The 21,737-nt window shown below is 54.1% G+C and overlaps 1 protein-coding gene across 1 annotated transcript in view; it reads right to left on the bottom strand.

Moving 5' to 3' along the window:
- FAM53B (family with sequence similarity 53 member B) overlaps nt 1–21,737 on the bottom strand; it is a 77,517-nt gene that overhangs the window by 5,820 nt on the left and 49,960 nt on the right. The gene's annotated exons all lie outside the window — the stretch shown is intronic.

The following is a 21,737-nucleotide window of genomic DNA, read 5'->3' as shown; positions in this document are numbered from 1 at the left end:
TATTCACCTGACAAACAGCAAAAAAAAAAAAAAACACTAAAACCCCGTTCGTGTTTTTATTTTGGTATGTTTCACAGAGCTTGCAATGAAACAGACATGCTCATAAAGGTTGGTGTACACCTTTCTAAAGGGTAATTTGTAAAAATGTATCAGACCCCTTGATTCAGTAATTCCACTTCTAGGATTTTTATCTTAAGAAAAAACGTAGGATGCACGATACTGGTTAAAGTATGTAATCTGGAAAAGGAACACTGTACAGCTATTAAGGAGCCCTGGTGACACAGTGGTTAAGCACTCAGCTGCTAACGGAAAGGTCAGCGGTTTGAACCCACCGGCGGCTCTCCTGCGAGAAAAAGATGTGGCAGTCTGCTTCCATAAAGATCACAGCCTTGGAAACCCTACAGGGGCAGTTCCACTCTGTAATATGGAGTTGGAAATGACTGACGACACCTAACAATGACGAGGACATAGAGCTGATGCAGAGAACTTGGGGCAGTGGGTACACTGGGATGGGGGTAGAAGGGCTCAGTTGATGTCCTAAAACCAGTGCACATCATAACCACCCAGGAAGCCCGCCCCAAAGGTGCTGGTTTTCTGGGTGGAGTCAGCTGGCAGTTCCTCAATGGGCACTGTGATGGCTGCGCCACTCCGTGGGTTGAGGGCTGGGCCCCAGACTGGCTCCTGTAGGGCACTCGGTGCCCCAGGCCATAGATCCCTTGTCTGGAAGAGGCAGTGATGGTCCCTGGCTGTCCTGTGGGCTCTGGAGAGGCAGCAAAGCTGATTGATTCCCACTGCCCAGCGCTGGCGGCCTCTGTGGGCCTGAAGAGAAGACGGGCCTGCCAGTGAGTGACTGCACCGTGTCATGGGTATGCTCAGTGCCACCATGTGTGCCAGTCCTGCTCGGGGCGCTGGAGGACAAGGGGGCAGGCCCAGCGTGTGCAATGGAGTCAGTGACCCGCTTGCTGTCGCGCAGAGCACAAAATTTGGCCTCCTCTCTCACAAAGAGCCCCAGCCAGGCGTCCCTGCTGGAATTTGGGCCAGCGGCAGTGGGACTGAGGGCGGGACGATGAGGGGTGCCCCAGAGACTCCCGACAGGACCTCTGCCATGTGGTCCTCCCCCAGAGCATGGAAAGGGATGTGCCTGGAGGGCAGGGGCAGGATGTGGGGCCTGGGGAGCCCTGGGAAGCCCCTACCACTTCTCGAACGGCAGGCTCCTGATGCTAAGATCACAGTGCTTCCCCAGGGCCCTGTCCTGCCAATGGCTAGTGCTGGCCTGTCACTCTGGACTGAAGACAACCACCACTGACACTTGAGCAAGCTGCTTGATATAGGCTCACACGTAGAAAATACAGGGCACCCTCTCTCTGGTGGAAGGGGACTCACTGCTCCTGAAAACCCTGAAAGAACCTATTCTGATGGGCTTGTTGTATGTGGAATCTTTGGATGAGCTGAGGAAGGTAAAGGCCGAGGCGCTGCAGGGTCTCTAGGGAGGCAGCACCAGGGCTGATGAGCGAAGGACTGGCCCACCAGGTAGGATGGTGACGCTGCCTCACTGGGCATCCCTGTTGCTGACCCACCTGCCCCCACAGGAGCCCTGGGCTGTGCGAAAAGTCATGAGGCCTGGTCAACCCAGTGCACACATTTCTCCCCCCGCACCCCATGGTTCCTTGGAGCCACAGCCTGAGGCCCGCAGCTTCCCTGCAGAGAAAGATGTAACTGCCAGGCCAGGCTGGGGCTTAGGCGCCGTTCATCTGACTTGTTGAGGGGCCTTGTTTTCGCTGTCGCTGAAGTTCTCCACCAGTGGTAGCGCTGGCTCTACAACCAAGGACCAAGTGCCTTTGAGGAGTATCAGGGAGCGGGGTGCACAGGCATCCATGGTTTGCTGGTGACGAGATTCACCAACCAGACCACGGAGCTGCATGGAAGACCCCGAGTCCAGACAGCCAGAGCAGTGTCCCCCTGGGTGCCCTTGTCCCAGCCCTTATTTGGCCCCAGGCTGGGCCATCCTCCTTTTTTGTCCCCCCGCCCCCCACCAGTGTCCCCGTGCCCTGGCTCAGGTCTGCGCCAGTCAGGAGAGTGGGGAAAGGTGGGGGGATTTGGGGACCCTTCCACTTCAGGTGTCTGGATTTGTGTGGGGGAGTTACTGGTCCTCCCCAAACAGAGGCATTCAGGAGACAACTCTCCAAGTATCAAAAAGCACCAGGCCATGAGAACGGCTTATGGTCTAGAACGTTCCTAAGTCACATGTATTGGAAGCCGGCACTAAAACCACCGAGACAAGGAGGCACTCGGTTTCCTGAGTTTTTAACTATCTCAGAAGAGAAACGAAAGCGTATTTTTGGCCTATGCTAACCCAAACTAAACCAAACCCAGTGCCGTTGAGTCGATTCTGACTCACAGTGACCCTATAGGACAGGATAGAACTAACCCATAGAGTTTCCAAGGAGCACCTGGAGGATTCGAACTGTGGACCCTTTGGTTAGCAGCCACTACGCTACCAGGGTTTCCTATGCGAATCAATCGTTGGGAAATCTGCATTTTGCATGCAGGCCACATTCTCTTGCAGGAAGCTGTGAGGCCCTGGACCCTGGGGCTGGAGGAGTCCTGGTGACAAGAGCATCTTTCCTTCCAGGCTGCCCTGCGTCAGGGCTGTGGGTCAACTGGGTACCCTACAAGGGTTGGGGAGGCCCTGAGCACGGCTGGCACGGTCAACTCTCCCCTCAATGGCTTGCTGCAGGCCCCTCCCCTCGGAAGGCTGTGCCCCTCCCACCGGGCACCTTATCTTCCTAGCCCCACTTCCCGAGCTGGAAGGTCAGTGGCTCGCCTGGGCCGTGGTAAAGGCCTCCCCAGAAAGAGATGGTACCCCATGCAGCCTGTTTCTGTGGAACACTCGCTTCTGGACCCAGAAAGAGGTAGCCCTTTCAAGTCGGGCCTGCTCCCTATCCTCAGGAATAAGGGAAATGCCAGCCGCAAGGCCCAGGTGGGGAAAGCCAGGCTGCTGAGGCTGGAAAGTAGGAATCGCCCAGGGACGCCTCCGGGACCCAGTGCCCAGCATGATTTGCTGCTGGATGCTCAAGGCTCCCCGATGGAAGATTCCGGGATCAAGCTGTGCCCGGTGGGTCAGTGAAGTCTGAAAGATAGAAGGATGGGCCTGTAAGCTATGGGGATGCTCCTGCCCCCTGTGAAGCTGGTCCTCAGCTCACTCTGCAGGGGCCGGTGATGTCTGCTGAGCATCTACCACATGCCGACAGGTCAGCCCCCACCTACCCTGGAGCTCAGGCTGGTCAGAGACAGACTAGAGGGCCCAACTCCATCCAGGGCGAGCAGGCCCTGTGCCTGGCAGTGGTGGCGCTTAGAAGGGATAAAGACTCACCCCAAGTTTCCGAAATCCTTGGCCCAGTCAAGAAGCCACTGCTGTCTAGTCTCCCACCCCAGCTGGCCTGCCTGGGCTGTCTCTGCTCTGATGGTTTTCTAGGGTCCCCATGCTACACAACTCCAGCCCCTTCCATTGTATTGTCTGCGAAGTATGGCTCTGTCTGGTACCTCTGCGGCCTGTGGCCCAGCTGGAGAGGGACCACGTGGGAAATGACCTGTGGTCCCTGGATGCTGGGAAGGAGTCAGTTCCTAGGCAGCCCATGCCCAGGCACCCAAAAGCCTAGGCCCCTCTGCTCGTGCCCCACAGGCCGCCTTGTGGCAGATATTCCTACTGCACCAGGTTTGGGTGGCAGATGGCCTGCCCAACACAGACGGCATGGCAGCCGATGCCAAGGGCCTCCCTCCCAATGGAGAACAAACATTTTGTTTCTGTGGTGTGTGTTCCAGCCAGCGTACAATCAGGACAGGACTTGGGAGACCACCTGGCTCTCATCTTGGCGTGAAGAGAATTCTTCACTTAACAACAGTCCAGGGACCTTTCCAAAGCACACAGGGCTCTGGCGGGACGCCCAGGTCATGAGCAGCCGTGGCCGTAGTCCTGGGCAAGGCAGGCCAGGGTGCATGCAACGTCGGTGTGGGGACAGCTTCTGCATAGGACTGGGGTGCAGACTTGGGCCCGGGGCCGGCAGAGGGCATTGCACATACTGTTTCTGTTCTGCTGCCTGGAACAGGGTGCCTGAGGGCCCCGTCAGGGCCAGGGAGATGGGGCTGCGGAACACTGGGCCTTCTCAGCTGCCCAGCAGCTCCTGCCTCTGCTCTAGATACGGGCTTCCACAGAGGACACACTGGGGGGAAGAGACCTTTCTGGAAAAGAGAGCAAATGGCTGACAAGTTTTACAACCTCATTTTGCAGATGGAGAGACTGAAGCTGAGGGAGGGGACGGAACTTGCCCCAAATCGCGCAGATGCTTGATTTGCTCAGGAAAGCCTGTGGTCCTCAGGGCAGGACAGCGCAGAAGGGCTGGCATCGAGCTCAGCGGTGCCTGAGGGGAGGACCTCGGCAAATCACTAAACCTCCGAGCCTCGGTTTCCTCATCTGCCCAGTGAGGCTCATGAATTGTCTGGTGGATCAAGTGTAAGGAGACCAGTAGGCCCAGGATGGTGCTAGGCAGGCCGTGCTCCCTCTGCCTGCCCCCTGCCCATCCCTCAGGGCCTGGGCTGGGGGAAGGTGCGTGGCTTGTCTCTGGACACATATATGCATAGAAAGGGGTGGGGAGCTCAGCTTTGGGCACAGAACCTACACTACAGACAGTCAAACCCAACTGCCCTTTTTAACGAAAACCTGCTTTCAAGAGCGAGAAGATACACTAGCAAAGCAAAAGGTAATATATCTAGGAATGAACTTACAAGAGCTGCGTAAAACCGGTAGTAAGAAAACTTTAAAGAACACAATACTTGGCTTGAACAAAGACAGCGATGTACTGTGTCTTAGAATGATTCAACATCAAAAAGTGGCAAATTTTCCTAAGCTGATTTATAATTTTAATACGATCTCAATTTAACACACCAACAGCAACCAGCCCCCCTCCCCGTCTTTAGACAAGCAGATTCTCAAAAGTTTCTATAGAAAAATAAACCAACAAGATTAGTCTATAAAGAACAAGGAGGAGTAGCCCAACCAAACGTTAAAACATATCATAAAGCCTTGATCATTAAAACAGTATGCTAGTCCATGAGTACACAGAGAGGCTAATGAAACAGAAGAGACTGTTCTGAAATACGCCGTTTAGTATATGATAAAGGCAGAATCTTAGAGCAGACAGGAAGTGACGGAGTTTTCAGGAAATGGTACTGAACAACCGGGTAGCCATATGAGAAAAAAATAAGGCCGGCTCCATATTCACACCACAGACCAAAGGGTTCAAAATAAAACCATACAAGTACTAGAAGGAAACATAAGAGAATTCCCTCATAATTTTAGGGCAGAAAGGCCTTTTTAAGACTCAAAATCCAGAAGCCATAAAAGAGAAAAATGGATAAATTTGATTAAAAAATGCATGCATACCAAAAAATGCTAAAAGCACCAGGATTGTAAATTGGCGTAGCCACTCTGGAAAAAGTTGTCAGTTCCTCAAACTGTCTGTCCATGGAGGCTTGTGTGTGGCTATGATGTTGAACAGATCTCAGTGGAGCTTCCAGACTAAGATAGACTAGGAAGAAAGGCCTGGCAATCTGCTTCGGAAAATCGGCCAGTGAGAACCCCATAGATCACAATGGTCCAAACCACAACCGATCATGGGGATGGCACAGGTCTGTGCAGTGTTTTGTTCGCTGTGCATGGAGTTGCCACACAGTGGGGGCCAGCTTGACAGTACCCAACAACAACAACTGATACATGTTACAAAGTGGACAAACCTTGAAAACATGCTAAGTGAATTAAGCCCGACACAGGAGGCCACATACTGCATGATCCCATCTATGAAATACCCAGAACAGGGCAATCTCTAAGAAGCAGAAAGTAGATTAGTGGTTGCCAGGGGCTGGGGAAATGGTGGTTTAGAGGGGGATAAAGAGTAACTGCTAATGGATATGGGATGTAGGGTCTCCTTCCAGGGTGATGAAAATGTTCTAAAATTGATTGTGGTGATGGTTTCACAACTCTGTGAATATACTAAAAACCACTGTTAGTTGTATACTTGAAGTGAGTGGATTGTGTGTGTGTGAATTATGACTCAATAAAGCTATTAAAAAATGCCAAAAAAAAAAGTCAAAAGACAGAGAACGAATTATACATAAATACTTGCAACTCATCTCACAGGCAAAAATTAATCTTCCCAGTAAACAATTGAGAAGAAAAAGACCAACAAAGCAATTTTTTTTGAAAAGCAAATGACCACAGAAAAAGACATACAAACCACATTTAAATATGTGAAAAGATGGAAACAAGGAGGTGGTAGCCCTGATCTGATGTAGAAACACCTGAAGGGTTTACTATTTTAAAAAGCAAGGTGCAGAAGCGGTGTGTATACCACGCTATCCTTTGTATAAGAAATGAGAAAAAAATAAGAATAGAAATTCCCAGTTGCCTGAATTTACATAAACTCTGGAAGGATTCTGAGAAACAAAACAATTCACTTGAGGTCCTGGGGGAGAGGACAGAGGAGGCAAGAATTTACACTGTATTTAGTTTTAATTTTCCAATCATGAGAACGCACTTTCTAAAAATAAAATGTGTGTTTTAAGAGGAGGGGACACTAGGTTAGAAATGATGACACTAAGTTAGAAAAGAATAACTCAGGTCAAACTCTTACTCAACTGATCACTTGCAATTTTCCAAAAAAAGAACCCGCCCCCCAATCTGCACGTTAAGTATTTCTGATATTTCGCCACCAAAGTTCTTTTCAACTCTTCTTTTCTTTTTATTGATAAGAACAAAGCTTATGCATTTTTCAAAATGGCACTAAGCAAGATGGTGTGGACAAGAAAACCCAGCAGGCTAAGCTCCCACGCTCGATAATCACCACATTCAATGTGAGTTCCACGCGAGCCGAGGCCAGGACAACGTGGGGAGGGGCTGACCATGAGGGACTCACGGAACCAGGCACCTGCTGGACACCTGCACGGGGCAGGACACCTTCCATCAACCAGTTGCCAATGAGTCAAAGCTTACTCACATGTGTCAGAGTAGAACTGTGCCCCATAGGGTTCTCAATGGCTGCTTTTTCAGAAGTAGACTGCCAGGTCTTTCTCCACAGAACACAGGGAGGGAAATTCCTGGACATCTGTGTGGGGCGGGAAGCCCTTCCCTAGAACAAGGGAGGGAGTGTGGATGGCCTGGAACTGTGCTGCTGCTGTGGAGAGGTTCAAGTGGCTCCCATGCCGCAGTGAGGACTGCTCAGTGGGAGAACCCTGCTGGGCTTTATGGCTTACCCAAGGCAGAGCACACGACCTTGGCTCACAAAAATGAGACCTGCCTCCCTGAAGGAGCAGGAGAGCAGTGGGATGCTGTGTGAACATAGAGCCCCCATATGTGGGCCAGGTGTCTACACTTCTGTGTGAACAGGGAGCCCCCACGTGTGGACCAGGTGTCTACACTTCTGCTGTGTGAACATAGAGCCGCCACGTGTGGGCCAGGTGTCTATACTTCTGCTTTGTGAACACAGAGCCCCCACATGTGGGCCAGGTATCTATACTTCTGCTGTGTGAACACAGAGCCCCCACATGTGGGCCAGGTGTCTGTACTTCTGCTGTGTGAACACGGAACCCCCATGAGTAGGCCAGGTGTCTATACTTTTGTGTGAACATGGAGCCCACACGTGTGGGCCAGGTGTCTATACTTCTGCTGTGTGAACATGGAGCCCCAAGTGTAGGCCAGGAGCCTCCACTTCTGTGTGAACAGGGAGCCCCCACATGTGGGCCAGGTACCCCCACTTCTGCTGTGTGTGAACAAGGAGGCCCCCACTTCCACCTGCTGTCGTATTTCCCAACACCTGGCGAGTAGATGAGACGCTAGATCAAGTTCAGAGCATTAGGCTCAGCGGGATTTCCTTCCAATTTGGGGAGGAAAACTCTTCTCCTGGACAACAAACCATAAATCATAACAAGAAAAGCCAGCCAAGTGCTGCGGAAGGGCGACTGACTGATTTATCTGCCCAAACGGGCCTCAGGGTGGAAAACTCCGGAAGCAAACAGTCACCGCAGCCTTCCCCTACTGCCTCTTTCGGTTGACAAAGCGCTGCCTCTACCCCTTCTGGAAGGCCTCTGAACGCCTGGGCCCCACCCTGCCCTCTCTGGTTAGCTTCTGTCTCTCCTGCAGCAGCCATGTCTGTCAAGACTCCTGCCCACCTGACATCAGCAACAGGCTTGTCCAGGCAGGGCCCAGAGCTGCCCCCAGCAGCTGGGGTCCAACACCCCCCACCAGCTCCTTCCAGGGTCCACAGTACTGAAGGTGTGGACTTAACCGCACACATCCTGAGCACTGGCCCCAGCTACCAGGGTCAGAGGGCCACCAGCGGGGGGTGAGTGGGGGAAGGTGGCAGATGATACACACACCTGATGCCTGCTCACCAGAACCTCTGTCTTCTCCCAGGCCAGATGCTGGGAAATCCAGATAAAATGTCCCAAAGTGAGACCGCACTTCAAGCAAACTCAGGTCAGGTCAGCCTTCGTCAGTGTCAAACGGCACACACAAACGCAGACTGCTACTCTCTGGAGGGACCTCTGGATATGCCTGGAAACGCAGGAACAGGGACAGCAAGCATCCTGCGAGGAGAAGGCAGCTCCGGATGCCCTCCCTGGGCTGCACTGTGCTCTCAATAAGCCTCTCTCCCTTGAGAAACCTCACCCTTCCCAGCCCAGCTCAGACACCCACTCCCACCCCACGAGGTTCTGGGAGGTTCCTGGCCCCAGGCAGAGGGAACCCACCTCCATCCTGGAGCCCCATGCCCTCAGCTGGCTGGCAGGCTCTGGAGGGTTCTGCCCCCAGTCTGAGCACCTGGGCCAGGGCTGGAGTCTTCTGTGTCCTGGAGGGAAGGGCTGGGCTAAGGGACGTTTGCAAAGGAGCCAAGGTTGGAGGCCTGGCTCTGCACCGGGACTCACATTTCCTGGGGCACACTGTGCAATTTGAGTGTCTCCCCATCTGTAAACAGGGACATAAGGCCGCTGCAGGGCTGCAGTGAGTCGGAAGTGAGGTCATGTACAATGTCTGCCAGTCACTGTCCCACTGTACCAACAGGGGGCGCCCTAGAGAAGCCTAGGCTGAAGCATGCAAGGTCCCATCAGGAGAGCGCCTGGGCCCAGGAAGGAGCGGCCACTTGGGCCTCCCTGGCCGGTGGAGCCCTGCGGGGGTGAGGACAAGGCTCGCCCTGGCTCAGCACGGCCAGCATGTCCCAGCGTGCCTGGGCAGGGTAGATGGCCACAGACATGCCTGCTGGGGACGGGTGTGGCAGGACATTCCTGGGCACATTCCGCTCCTCTGGGCTCCACTGTCATGCCCCCCACACCCACTGGAGCCAGAGGAGAGTGGTGCGGATAAAGCGCCGCTGAGGCCTAGACGGCCATTAGAGGGTGCCTCTACCAGGCTTTCTCTCGCCTGGAGGCAAGTTAAACACCTCTACTCAGTACCTGGGGGAGGGTGGGAGGTCCTTTCCTGGCATGGCCTAAGACATTCCACACCCCAAGTCCCACCTCTCCAACCACATCTGAAGCTCTGGCAGGCAGGGCCCACGTCCGGGGCTGGGAGGCCTAGATCAGAGTCCTAGCTCTGCCTAGTGTCCCAGCAGGTCTCAACCCCTCTCAGAGCCTGCTACCCTGGGGGACAATGACCGCCTGGACACATAGGAGCCAGGGGTGTGAAGATCTGGGAGCCTATGCCTGTGCTTACACGAACTTCTGGCACTCCACAGCCTGTGCTGCCTGAGGCTCCTGGGCCACTGGGACTAGGAAAGGGGGATTTCTGTATTCCTCACTGGGCCAGGCGAAGCCCACCCAGCAGGAGGTCTGGATCCCAGCCCTGGGTAAGCACTAGGAAACATTGCCTTCGAGGGCCCTGGGAGTACCTGGAGTTCCTGAGAAGCCCGGAGGGCCTGTCCTCAGCGTCAGCGGAGTGCCACCTGGAGCATGCTTGGCTGTTCTCTGGCTGAGTGACCTTGGAAGGGTCATCTCAGTCCTCGGAGCCTTGGTGTTCCCTTCGTGAGGGGACTCATGCCACCAACTGGGCAGGCTGGCCATGTGAGTGGAGTAGGGAGGCCTGAGTGAGCGTGGCTGACTGTGGATCCCTGGTGGGCCTGATCTCAGGCTCTGGAAGGGCTGGGCAGGGCCTGCCCAGGTCCTCTGACTTCCTTGGGACACACTCAACACAACTGGGTTTCCTGACAGGCTCATTCATCCGGCTCCCTTTTCTCCTTTTGATCATTACTGTGAACTGGTTGGCAGGATGCACACATGGTACCTGCACCCCAAGACACTGAGCAGCCCCAGAAGCCTCATGGTCCAGGGTAATGTACGCAACCTGGTATACCTGCTGCCCCCATTATTTCATCACCTAGCCCCAAGAGACAGGCTCTACCGGCATCCCCATCTCATACGTGGGAAGACCAAGGCTGGCTTGGGTAAACACCCACCATGGGGCAGCAGCAGGGCCAGGCTCAGATCCGCCTCTGCCTGTTCACAGCCTCTGCCCTCTCTGTCACCTTCATCACACGGATACCAGGAACTCCAGAACTCAGGATCGCAGAAATCCAGCCTAATTTCCACCCCCGAGTACCCCGGCAATCCTCACTGGCTGCTTAGTAGAAAATCCTGAACTCATGTCCGAAGGCCCTCGGGATTGGTCTCCCCTGGAGGGGGAGCAGCAGATGGAGCGGCTCAGCAACCTCCTTGATGAGCCGACCTGGCTTTTCCACGAAGTGCGCTGACTGCACACCCCAGACCCCATGGGCCACCCCTGGACATAGATGCAATCTCAATGCACCCACCTGGCTTTCCCAAGAAGCACACTCAGCACATGCCCTAGGCCCCACAGGCTACATGGGCATGTACACGTGTACAGACAGGCATGCACACAGACATGTACATGTGGGCATGTACACGTGTACAGACACCCACACACGTACATGTGGGTATGTACACATGTACATGTGCGCACGTGTATTTACATGCACACATACGCGTGTACACATGGGCATGTAAACATGTACACACACACCTGCATTACACTTACACACAGACACACACACATGCACACACACCTTGTAAACCAAGCACGGGTTGTTCCTTGGAGGAAGGATGACCCGCTGGCACCCTCATCAGGGAGCCACTCAGGCACAGACAGTAGTCGTGCTGGGTGGGCCCGGGGCAGATCAGCCATTACTCTCACACCCACAAGAACACTGGCCCTGCCACGGGCTTGTGGGCAATCTGTCATGCAAGCAGGTCAGGGGATTCTAATGAGGCCTGGGTCCTGGACAGGGAGGGGATGAAAGCCGGAGCATGCATGTGACAGATCCACAGTGACGGTTTCTCCCTCTCCTGCCAACGCCTCCTGAGTAGTTGTGGGAACGCAGGCCAGTGTCCAGGGCCGGCAGTGGGGGCAGAGGGATTTCACCACAACAGACGGGCTGCCTGGCTCAGACCAGACAGCCCCAGCTGCCACCTCCTCACACCTGGCACTACCCCTCTCCAGGAGAACCAGCCTGAGGCACGGGTGCCAACCCAGGAGCCCGGAAGACATGATGGTCAGGACTGGCTATGGTCCTTCGCTGACAATGTCTCTGATGTTAACCTGTGAACAAGGAACCTGTGGGTCAGTATACCCCCCCCATACACATTCAATTCCCCCACATACACACTCAACTCCCCAAGTGCAGACTCAATTACTCAATCTCCACCAAGTGCACAACTACTCAATTCCCCCACACTCAACCCCCTACATGCACATTCAATTACTCAATCCCCCCCAAGTGCACACTCAACCCACATATGCACACCCAACCTCCCCCCCGCCCCGCACACACCCTCAATTTATGCACGCTGAAGCCTGAAGACCAACTCCTGAAAGGTAGGGTGGCGTTTCTTTTACACTTGAAATCGGTTCTCACTGCAAAATTACAAACAAGCCACGGCTCTTGCCCACAATCGTTGGGGCAGAGAAGGGTGAGTCTAGAAGAAGCCCCCACAGACGCAGCACACGGCTCTGGGGTCCAGCGAGCTGTGCTGCCTTTCCACTTTCCATTTTCCTTGCACCCCCTCCCCTTCTTCAGTCTCCACCATTGTCTCCTTTAAGTGGAAACCTCACAGTGTTTCCATGAAAGCAAGAAAAATGGACATTCCTGAAGGTATTGTGGGACCTGTTGTGGCAGAGTCTCACACATATCCCTTTTTTCTCACCATTAGCTTGAGATGATCTTAGAGGGAGAGGAAAAAAGAGAACGAGAGAAAGAAAAAGACTCACAAAACACTAACAAAAAAGGCCCTTCCTTGCTGGCAGGCCAGAAATAAAGGAGGCCCTCATCCGTCTCCTGAGAAACATCCATTGTTGGTGCTCAGGTTCACCGAGAGAATCGAGCTCCCGCTCACTCAGCTGGAAGCAAGCAAGCAACTTCCACTTGATGGCGGGGGGAGGGCCGGGGGGGAGGAATTTAATTGCAGCTGGAAAAAGATCTTTTCTCTCTGTGGGGCAGGCCTCCGGCAGTTGCTGGCTCTGGCTATTCACCACTCGAAGGGGCAGAGCCAATGCCCGGGTTTTCCGGCAAAGCGCCTCGCTCTTTCAGGGAGGGCTGTGAGATCACTCCAGCCCCTTACATCAGGTTCAGCCACGAAAGGCTCCATCCCCAAGAGGTCCCCAAACAGAGCCCTGGGAGGCGGGCAGGGCCTGGCAGGGCCGGGCAGACTGTTGCCAAATTAAGGCCCCAGCCTGCGGGCTCTCTTGGTCTCATTTTCATCCCTCCAGCTACATTGTGTCCACTGGCAGTGGCTGCGTTCCCCTCCCACGACTCCAGGGCTGCTGTCCCCACACTGGGCTGCTCTTTAGAGGAGAGAAAATACCAGGCTCAGCAGCCAAGCGTACCTGTGAATGCTGCCCATGACTCCTGGGGGCTGGCAGGCCTCAGACCACAACCCATTCTCAGAGGCACAGGCATCTAGAGGGAACATGGCCCTGCCTGGCTTCTGGAGTGTTCTAGGGTACCCTGCATGTGCTGGAGGCCTCCAAACCTGTTGGGGACAATGAGACAAACCTGGCTTGGGGGGAGGGAGGGTTGGGCCAGCAGGCGCCCCTGCTACTTCCATGGCCCTGCTCTGGCTGACACCACTTGGTCTGGCCTTTCCCTGCTCCCATCACCGCCCCCCAACGCCTGCCCCAGGATGCCTCCTGGGACAATACATCTGACCAGCCAGTGGTTGCTGACAGCTGGGGGCAGAGGGGGGACTAGGCTGGCCACTTCCCAGCTGTTCACTATTGCCTGGACACCCAGCCCCTCTGGGCATTGTTCCTTAGTGGGAAGATGGCAATGACAAAAGCTGCCACCGAGGGGGCTGAAGCCACTGACCCGACCCCTCCCTTGCTCAGGGGGCCAGGCACCTCACACACTCCATTCTCAGAGGCCCAGCTGGAACCCTTGGAAGCACCCCCCCTTCCCAGCATCCTTAGAATTTCCAGGGCAGCTCCCACCCAGACGTGGATGAAGACATGGATGGCAGCCCTGCTCTTGCAGAGAAACTCAAGTTAATTCCGCTGAGCTGCCGGGCTCTCACCAACGCTTCTTCCCATTAACAGCGGAAGCAGACACGCACCCAGGGGAGGTTTACGCCCCCAGAGAGACGACCCCCAGGGCTGCAGGGAGAGGGCTCTGATGTCAGATTCCAGGGTGACTGGGGAGGGTGGGGTCTGCAGAGATCAGCAAAAGCTCAAGACTGAAACCTGGGGGCAGGCGGGTCCTGGGGGCAGCGGTGGAGATGGGAGGGAGAGGGGCGCAGGAGGGGTCCACCTGGGGGGCTGGGGAGACAGAGGGATGATATGCTGGGTCCCTCTGCCATATGGCCCAGCACTGCCCAGAGCATCTGCCCCAGTAGGTGGGGGTCTGCACTGCTGGCACCAGGATCCCGAGGGGACTTCTCCTCCCCTGGATGGAAGGAAAAGAAACCGTGCAAGTGTCTGCCCACGAGTCAGCAGCCAGGCCCACAAGGCAGGACCCCTAGCAGTGGCTGCTGGGAAAAAAGGGCTGGCCCGCAGGGTGGCAGCAGGGCAATGGCTAGGCTCACCACAGTGGAGGGTATCAAGGGCGTCCCCGGCCCCGGCCACATGTAGAAAGGGGCAGCCTGGAGAGGCTCCCTGGAGGCCTTCAAGGAGCCATGCCTGTGTGGTGTCCGCACTGACCACAGACCTGGAACCTGCTCTCTGGGGCCTGGGAACATCAGTCCCTCCTTCCTTCCTACTTTACGTCTTTTAAAATTGAAAACTGATGGCAATAACAAATTCTGAGTGCTTCCTAGGCCCTGCTGAGAGATGCAGCCTGAGTCCAGGAGACAGCTCCGGGGGCCAAAGATAGGCCGAGGCTGGCGGCAGCGCTGGCCCTCCCAGTGGGGCAGTGGCTACAGCCAGCTCTGAAGGCAGAAGGTGGCATGAATGGAGCGGGGCTTCTGCCAGGCGTCGCTAAGACGGCTCCAAGAACCCCGGGATCCTGATGAATGGGCAGGAGGGCGCTGTGCTGGCAAAGAGGCACAGCCGCCCCTGCAGATGAAGAGCAGCGACCACTGCTGGCAGGCTGTCTGGCAGGGTGCCCACTGGCCTGGCCCTGCTGGGCATCGCCCAGGAGCAGCAAGAGGGGTGGCCTAGAAGCTATCAGACAATGTCACCATCCTCCCCTTTCTGGCAGGCATGGAGAGAATGGGAAACATGGAGCCCACAAAGCTGAGAGGCACGTCTGGGGCACCAGGCTCCACCCTGCAGGGCACCTGAGGTGGGCACGAGAGAGCCCCTCTCTTCACCACTGCCCAGTTCAGAAGGGTTACCTTTCTCCAGAGAGGTCAGTCTCCACTCCAGCCTAAAGGTTCAAACCACATTGAAGTTGCCCCTGGGTGATTGTCAAGACAGGAAGAGGGGAGCGCTGCCGGCATCTCGTAGGTTAAGGCAAGGATCCTACAATGCAGGAACCCCCTCCCCGGGAACTACCCACCACAAATGCCAATGGTGCCAAGCGTGAGAAAGCCTCCCCAGTCCTAACATCATGGCCTTTCTCCCCAGATGGTCTTCCTCCCCAGTCTCCTTCTGGAATTACAGTCTTCTTTCAGACATTTGACAAGTGCCTTCAAGAAAGTTCCCAACTGAGGCTTCAACGCCAACTGCCTCCATTTGCTCTGGTCTCGATGGGCTCAGGCACCCTCCCCAGGCCTCTAGAACTGAGGGATGGAAGGAGAGGGGGAAGCACGCAGTTCTGCAGCAGAGCTCGACGAGGCATCCTAGAAGAAATGGAGCCGCTTTCCTGGCCGTCAACCCCGAACTCAGGCTCTCCCCTCCCTGGAAAAGGACCAGTTCCCAGGCTGTCAAGCCGCCACCTTCCAATCTCCCTCTCGGGCCTTCTGCTCCCAGCCTGGCACCGTGGGAATGGTGGGCTGAAGACAGGACACCTGATAGCAAAGGAACCACGTGTAGATGGCAGCCCCCATTTGCCTCCCCGCAGCCCAGGTGTTAATGGTGCTGTTTGCTGGTCCTTCCCTATCTCTGGCTACTGGAGAAGCCACCCCCATCTCCCTCTGTCCTGCTAACATTGGTTTCCCCCCTCACCTATGTTCATTTCATCGTGAGCCTGCGACACCTGGGTGACTCACTTGATGGCTTTCTGGGGAGGCTGTAGGTAGGTGTTATTGGTGCTGGGGATTCTGGGAACACCGCTGGTGTCTCTGCTCAGCCACAGGAGCAGTGCCCAGCTAGGCAGAGAGTCACTGACGCCCTTCCCTCCATGCCTGGGCACCCTCGGAATCTGCCCTGGTGAGTATGACCGAGGTGACAGCCTCCAGTTGAGGGGCATGGCCACAGTGAGGCAGCGAGCCCTCCTCGGCCAACCCTGTGACTCTGAGATGCCCAGCCTGGGCAGGTGGAGGTCAGGACAGTGAGGGACGGCAACAGGGGCTGAGCATTAGCATATGCTGGAGGCTCTGCCAAGCCTGGCTCATCTGAAAGATCACCTCATTTCATGTGCACACGGCCCTGAGGTGCTTGATTTCCTATTATGCCCACTTCGGACATGAGGTTTTCACTGCCTAATGCTTTTCAGAAGTAGACTACTGGGTCTTTCTTCCTAGTCTGACATAGTCTGGAAACTCAACTGAAACCTGTCCTGGCCCTGCTGGTATCTGCATACCGGTGGCATAGCTTCCAGCATCACAGCAACACGCAAGCCCTCACAGTACAATAAACTGACATGTGGAAAATCTTAAGAAAATCAGAGCAAGTCCACGAGAGCCAAAATATGACCTTGAGTATATCCCACCTGAATTTAGAGACCATCCGAAGAATAGATTTGATGCACTGAACACTAGTGACCGAAGACCAGATGAGTTGTGGAATGACATCAAGGATATCATCCATGAAGAAAGCAAGAGGTCACTGAAAAGACAGGAAAGAAAGAAAAGACCAAGATGGATGTCAGAGGGGACTCTGAAACCTGCTCTCGAACATCGAGCAGCTAAAGCAAAAAGGAAGAATTGACGAAGTAAAAGAACTGAATAGAAGATCTCAAAGGGTGGCTCGAGAAGACAAAGTAAAGTATTATAATGACATGTGCAAAGAGCTGGAGATAGAAAACCAAAAGGGAAGAACATGCTTGGCGTTTCTCAAGCTGAAAGAACTGAGGAAAAAATTCAAGCCTCAAGTTGCAATAGTGAAGGATTCTATGGGGGAAATATTAAACAATGCCGGAAGCATCAAAAGAAGATGGAAGGAATACACAGTCATTATACCAAAAAAAATTAGTTGATGTTCAACCATTTCAAGAGGTAGTACATGATCAGGAACCGATGGTACTTAAGGAAGAAGTCCAAGCTGCTCTGAAGGCACTGGAGAAAAACAAGGCTCCACGAATATCAATTGAGATGTTTCAACAAACAGATGCAGCGCTGGAGGTGCTCACTTGTCTATGCCAAGAAATATGGAAGACAGCTTCCTGGCCAACTGACTGGAAGAGATCCATATTTATGCCTATTCCCAAGAAAGGTGATCCAACCGAATATGGAAATTATAGAACAATGTCATTAATATCACATGCAAGCATAATTTTGCTGAAGATCATTCAAATATGGCTGCAGCAGTATATGAACAGGGAACTGCCAGAAATTCAGGCTGGTTTCAGAAGAGGACATGGAACCAGGGATATCATTGCTGATGTCAGATAGATCCTGGCTGAAAGCAGAGAATACCAGAAGGATGTTTACCTGTGTTTTACTGACTATGCAAAGGCATTCGACTGTGTGGGTCATAACAAATAATGGATAATATTGCAAAGAATGGGAATTCCAGAACACTTAGTTGTGCTCATGGGGAACCTTTACATAGGTCAAGAGGGAGTTGTTTGGACAGAACAAGGGCATATTGATTGGTTTAAAGTCAGGAAAGGTGTGCATCGGGGTTGTATTCTTTCACCATACCTATTCAATCTGTATGCTGAGCAAATAATCCAAGAAGCTGGACTATATGAAGAAGAACAGGGCATCAGGATTGGAGGAAGACTCATTAACAACCTGCATTATGCAGATGACACAACCATGCTTGCTGAAAGTGAAGAGGACTTGAAGCACTTACTGATGAAGATCAAAGACCACAGCCTTCAGTATGGATTGCACCTCAACATGAAGAAAACAAAAATCCTCACAACTGGACCAATAAGCAACATCATGATAAACAGAGAAAAGACTGAAGACGTCAAGGATTTCATTTTACTTGGATCCACAATCAACAGCCATGGAAGCGGCAGTCAAGAAATCAAAACATGCATTGCACTGGGTAAATCTGCTGCAAGGGACCTCTTTTCTTTAAAGCGTTGAAGAGCAAAGAAGTCACCTTGAAGACTAAGGTGTGCCTGACCTGAGCCATGGTATTTTCAATCGCATCATATGCATGTGAAAGCTGGACAATGAATAAGGAAGACCGAAGAAGAATTGACGCCTTTGAATTGTGGTGTTGGTGTAGAGTACTGAATATACCACGGACTGCCAAAAGAATGAACAAATCTGCCTTAGAAGAAGTACAACCAGAATGTTCCTTAGAAACAAGGATGGCAAGGATGCATCTTACATGCTTTGGACATGTTGTCAGGAGGGATCAGTCCCTGGAGAAGGACACCATGCTTGCCAAAGTACAAAGTCAGCGGAAAAGAGCAAGACCCTCCATGAGATGGATTGACACAGTGGCTGCAACAATGAGCTCAGGCATAACAATGACTGTAAGGATGGCGCAGGACCAGGCAGTGTTTTGTTCTGTTGTGGACTGGGTCGCTATGAGTCGGAACCGACTTCACGGCACCTAACAACAACAGACATGAGGGTGCTGAGCCTGGACGGCCTAAATGAGTGGCTCGCAGAGAGCTGGCATGCCTCACACTCCAAGGACCCTCCGTGCAACCTGGCACTTGGAAATGATCCCCCTGCTGCTAAGCCCCATGCCCAGGCTGCAGTGAGCTGACACTGGTTCATGTATTCTGAGGCCCCAAATGGCCTGGAAACCCAGTATGGAGGGGCAGACTGCAGCGGGGAGATGGTTTGCCGAGGCCCTACTCTGTGCTGGGTCTCTTCCATGAGTCCTGCAAGTCTTCATGCCAACTGCAGATGAGAAAGAGATGGCACCACCACACAAATGGGGAAACTGAGTCTTGGAAGGGGCAAAGTCTGGGCTCTCTCCATGCCACACACCACAGCGGGGGCCTTGTGTCTCCCTGGGTGGCCCCCCAGCATCTCCCTCGAGTGAGATGGTAGCCTGAGACAAGCCAGGGTAATGTCCTTGGCTCCATCAGAGGTACACAACAATGGCGCTGTACTCGGGCCACAGCTCTCGACAGCCCTGGAAGGCGGACGTGCAGGCATTGACCAGCTGCAGAGAGCTGTATACCAGCAGGGGACTCCATGGAGACTGGATGGGAAAGGAAGTAGGTGTGGACGAAGAGAAAGTCTACAGGACCTGCACTTGGAAAGAGCTAAGGCCTCACTGCCACTTGCCCCCTTCAGTGCCCTCTGCCGGGCAAAATGGCGCACTCTTCCTCCTCAAAAAAGCCCTCTTTCTGGGAGCACCGTGGGCACCAATCTTCCAGGAGGTGACAGGGAGATCCTGAGGCTTCTAGGCTTTGGGAATGTTTGCCAGAAAACTCCGAGCACAAGACCACAGGCTGGGGGTAGAACACACCAAAGCGAGAGGGTGGAGTGCGTGGTCGCCACCAGACCACATGCCCAGTGCCCACGAGCCTGCATTCCAGTGTCTGAGGAGGGAACCTCCGAGGTGGGACAAGCTCAGACCTGTTGGGTCCTCGTCAGCTCCCCAGCAGAGCCTCCATCTCCCCATCTTAAAATGGCAATAGTGCCTCCATGCACCCACCTGGAAGGACTGCCATGAGACTCGAGAATAACTGTTGTGGGGCTCTGGAAACGGGGGCTCGCTAGAAGAGCCCAGCGCAGAGCCTGGGGCTGCACCTTGCCCAGGCCTCCCTGACACTGCACCAGCAATAGCCTAGGGGCGCTCTGCGGCGGAGGAGGCAGGCGCCACCAGACCTCAAACCAGGCTCACCTTCTCCACCTGCTGGGGGGCTCCTCTCGCCACAAAGAGGCCAGTGGGGTTAGCCACTGTGGAAGCTGCCCTAGAGGAGCCTGCCTGCCAGCAGGAGAGCCCCTGGGAGGCGCGGGGCGAGGCTGAAGAGACAGGACAGGGCAGCAGGAGAGCCACTGGGAGGCTCGGGGCGAGGCTGCAGAGACAGGACAGGGCCAGCAGGAGAGAGCACCATCCACCGACCTGCAGGCACTGCTGTGGCCTCGGGGTGGAGCGCCAGGGGAAGGATGGCAACACAGCGGTGGAAGGCCAGAGTCTAATCGCTGCTCTGTCACCAACTAAGTGGCCTCGGGCAAAGTACCTCTCCTCTCTAGGCCTCAGTTTCCCCAGTTGCACAACGGCGGCCTTGGACTAAGGTCACTTCAAGCTCTGAGAACTACGGACGTCCCCAGAACTTTCTGCGACTACCTCCTCATTCTCAAAAATGGGAGCAAGAAAACCAGCCCTGACTGTTTCCAAGTTTTCATGTCTCTACCCAAGGGAGTCCCTGGGTGGTGCAAACAATTAACGCACACGGCTGCTATTTCAAACGGTTGGGAGTTTTAGTCTGCCCAGAGGCAGCTGGGAAGAGAGTCTGACAATCTACTTCCAAAACCATGAGCCACTGAACACCCTGCGGAGCACAGCTCTACTCTGACACACGTGGGGTTGCCGGGAGTCGAAGGCGACTCCATGGCAACTCAATGGTGTTGCCTCGGCCAGACACCAGAACGCCTACTCTGGCAGCAGCCCCTGCATTGTTCTTGGGCCCTAACCACGTGGCACCCTCTGACCACCATGTGACTACCAGGATGGGGGCCAGGGTGGAGAGAGCGCTGTCCCTGCACGCTGCCCAAGCATCAAAGGCTGCAGTGGGAAGGAGGAAGGGCAGCTCTGGCCAACCCTGAGGCCACGTGAGTCAGCAGCTGCTTTTCCCAACATACTTCTCCTCCACTGCATACCACAGGCTTGCCAAAACCCAACGACTGCACAGCTCTGGACAAGGCTAGTTCTAAACCACCTCCCAGAATGGGCGTCACCCACTGACACACACTGCGCCAACAGGGAGACAGTGGGATGAGGGCCCGGGCGTTGGCTCCCAGGAACTGCAGACAGTGTGCATGGTCTCCTTGCACACACAGGGAAGCGTGTGCTTCACAGTTTACATGGAATTCCAAAGAATGCTGGAATCCCTTCAGGTCCCGAAGCAGCTAATACAGACTGACACAGTATGTCCCAGGAACTGTGCTGCATAGTTTTGGTTGTCACGAGGCCTCCAGGAGGCAAGTATCGCTATCCGCATTTTCAGATGAAAAAACTGTGGCCCAGAGAAGTGAAGTAACTTGCTCAAGGTCCCAGAGCTCGTGCACGACCGAGCTGGCAGGAGACCCAGGCGCTCTCACTCCCAGGCTAGCTCCCTCGCCATGGTGCTCTCAGGCTCCGTTGCCCACTGAGGCATTTATAGCATGAGGCGCTGAAGTCATAACAAGACAATTTGGCGACATTATCTTCCAGATGACTTTTCTCTAATGGAGTCAGAATACATTATTCTTAGTGATATAATTAAGTACAGGATAATTTTAAGATACCGTACGTTCTGCCCTCTTCCCAGAGTAAGTGCTAAAAAGATAAAACTCCTTCTACAATGAAGAACTTCCTACCAATCAGAAATGGGCAAAGGTAAAGGGGCCTTTCTGAAGGAGGCAAAAGCCATCGCAGTATCCTGAAATGACAGGCGTCCCCCACCATGATTCAGAGAGCCAGGCACGGCCTGAGTCTTCTAAGTGTTCTGAGTGGACTCTTCATCCCAGATGACAATGTGGATAATGATGATGATAGTAGTCATGGTGGTCGTGGTCGCGGTGGTGGTGGTGATTGTATGATGGCAGCAATGCTGTGATGGTGGCGATGGCAATGCTGATGGTGGCGGCGGTGGTGATGTTTATAACGGTGGTGATGTCTGTGATGGTGGTGATGACTGTAATGATTACGACGGTAGTGGGGGTGATGATGATAGTGGCTACCATTGGCTGAACACCACAGTGTGGCCAGATGTGCTAAGTGCTTCACACCATTTGGC

Source organism: Loxodonta africana, chromosome 16, assembly GCF_030014295.1.
Source record: "Loxodonta africana isolate mLoxAfr1 chromosome 16, mLoxAfr1.hap2, whole genome shotgun sequence".
NCBI classification, from domain to species: Eukaryota; Metazoa; Chordata; class Mammalia; order Proboscidea; family Elephantidae; genus Loxodonta; species Loxodonta africana.
This window is presented reverse-complemented; position numbering and strand designations above follow the sequence as displayed.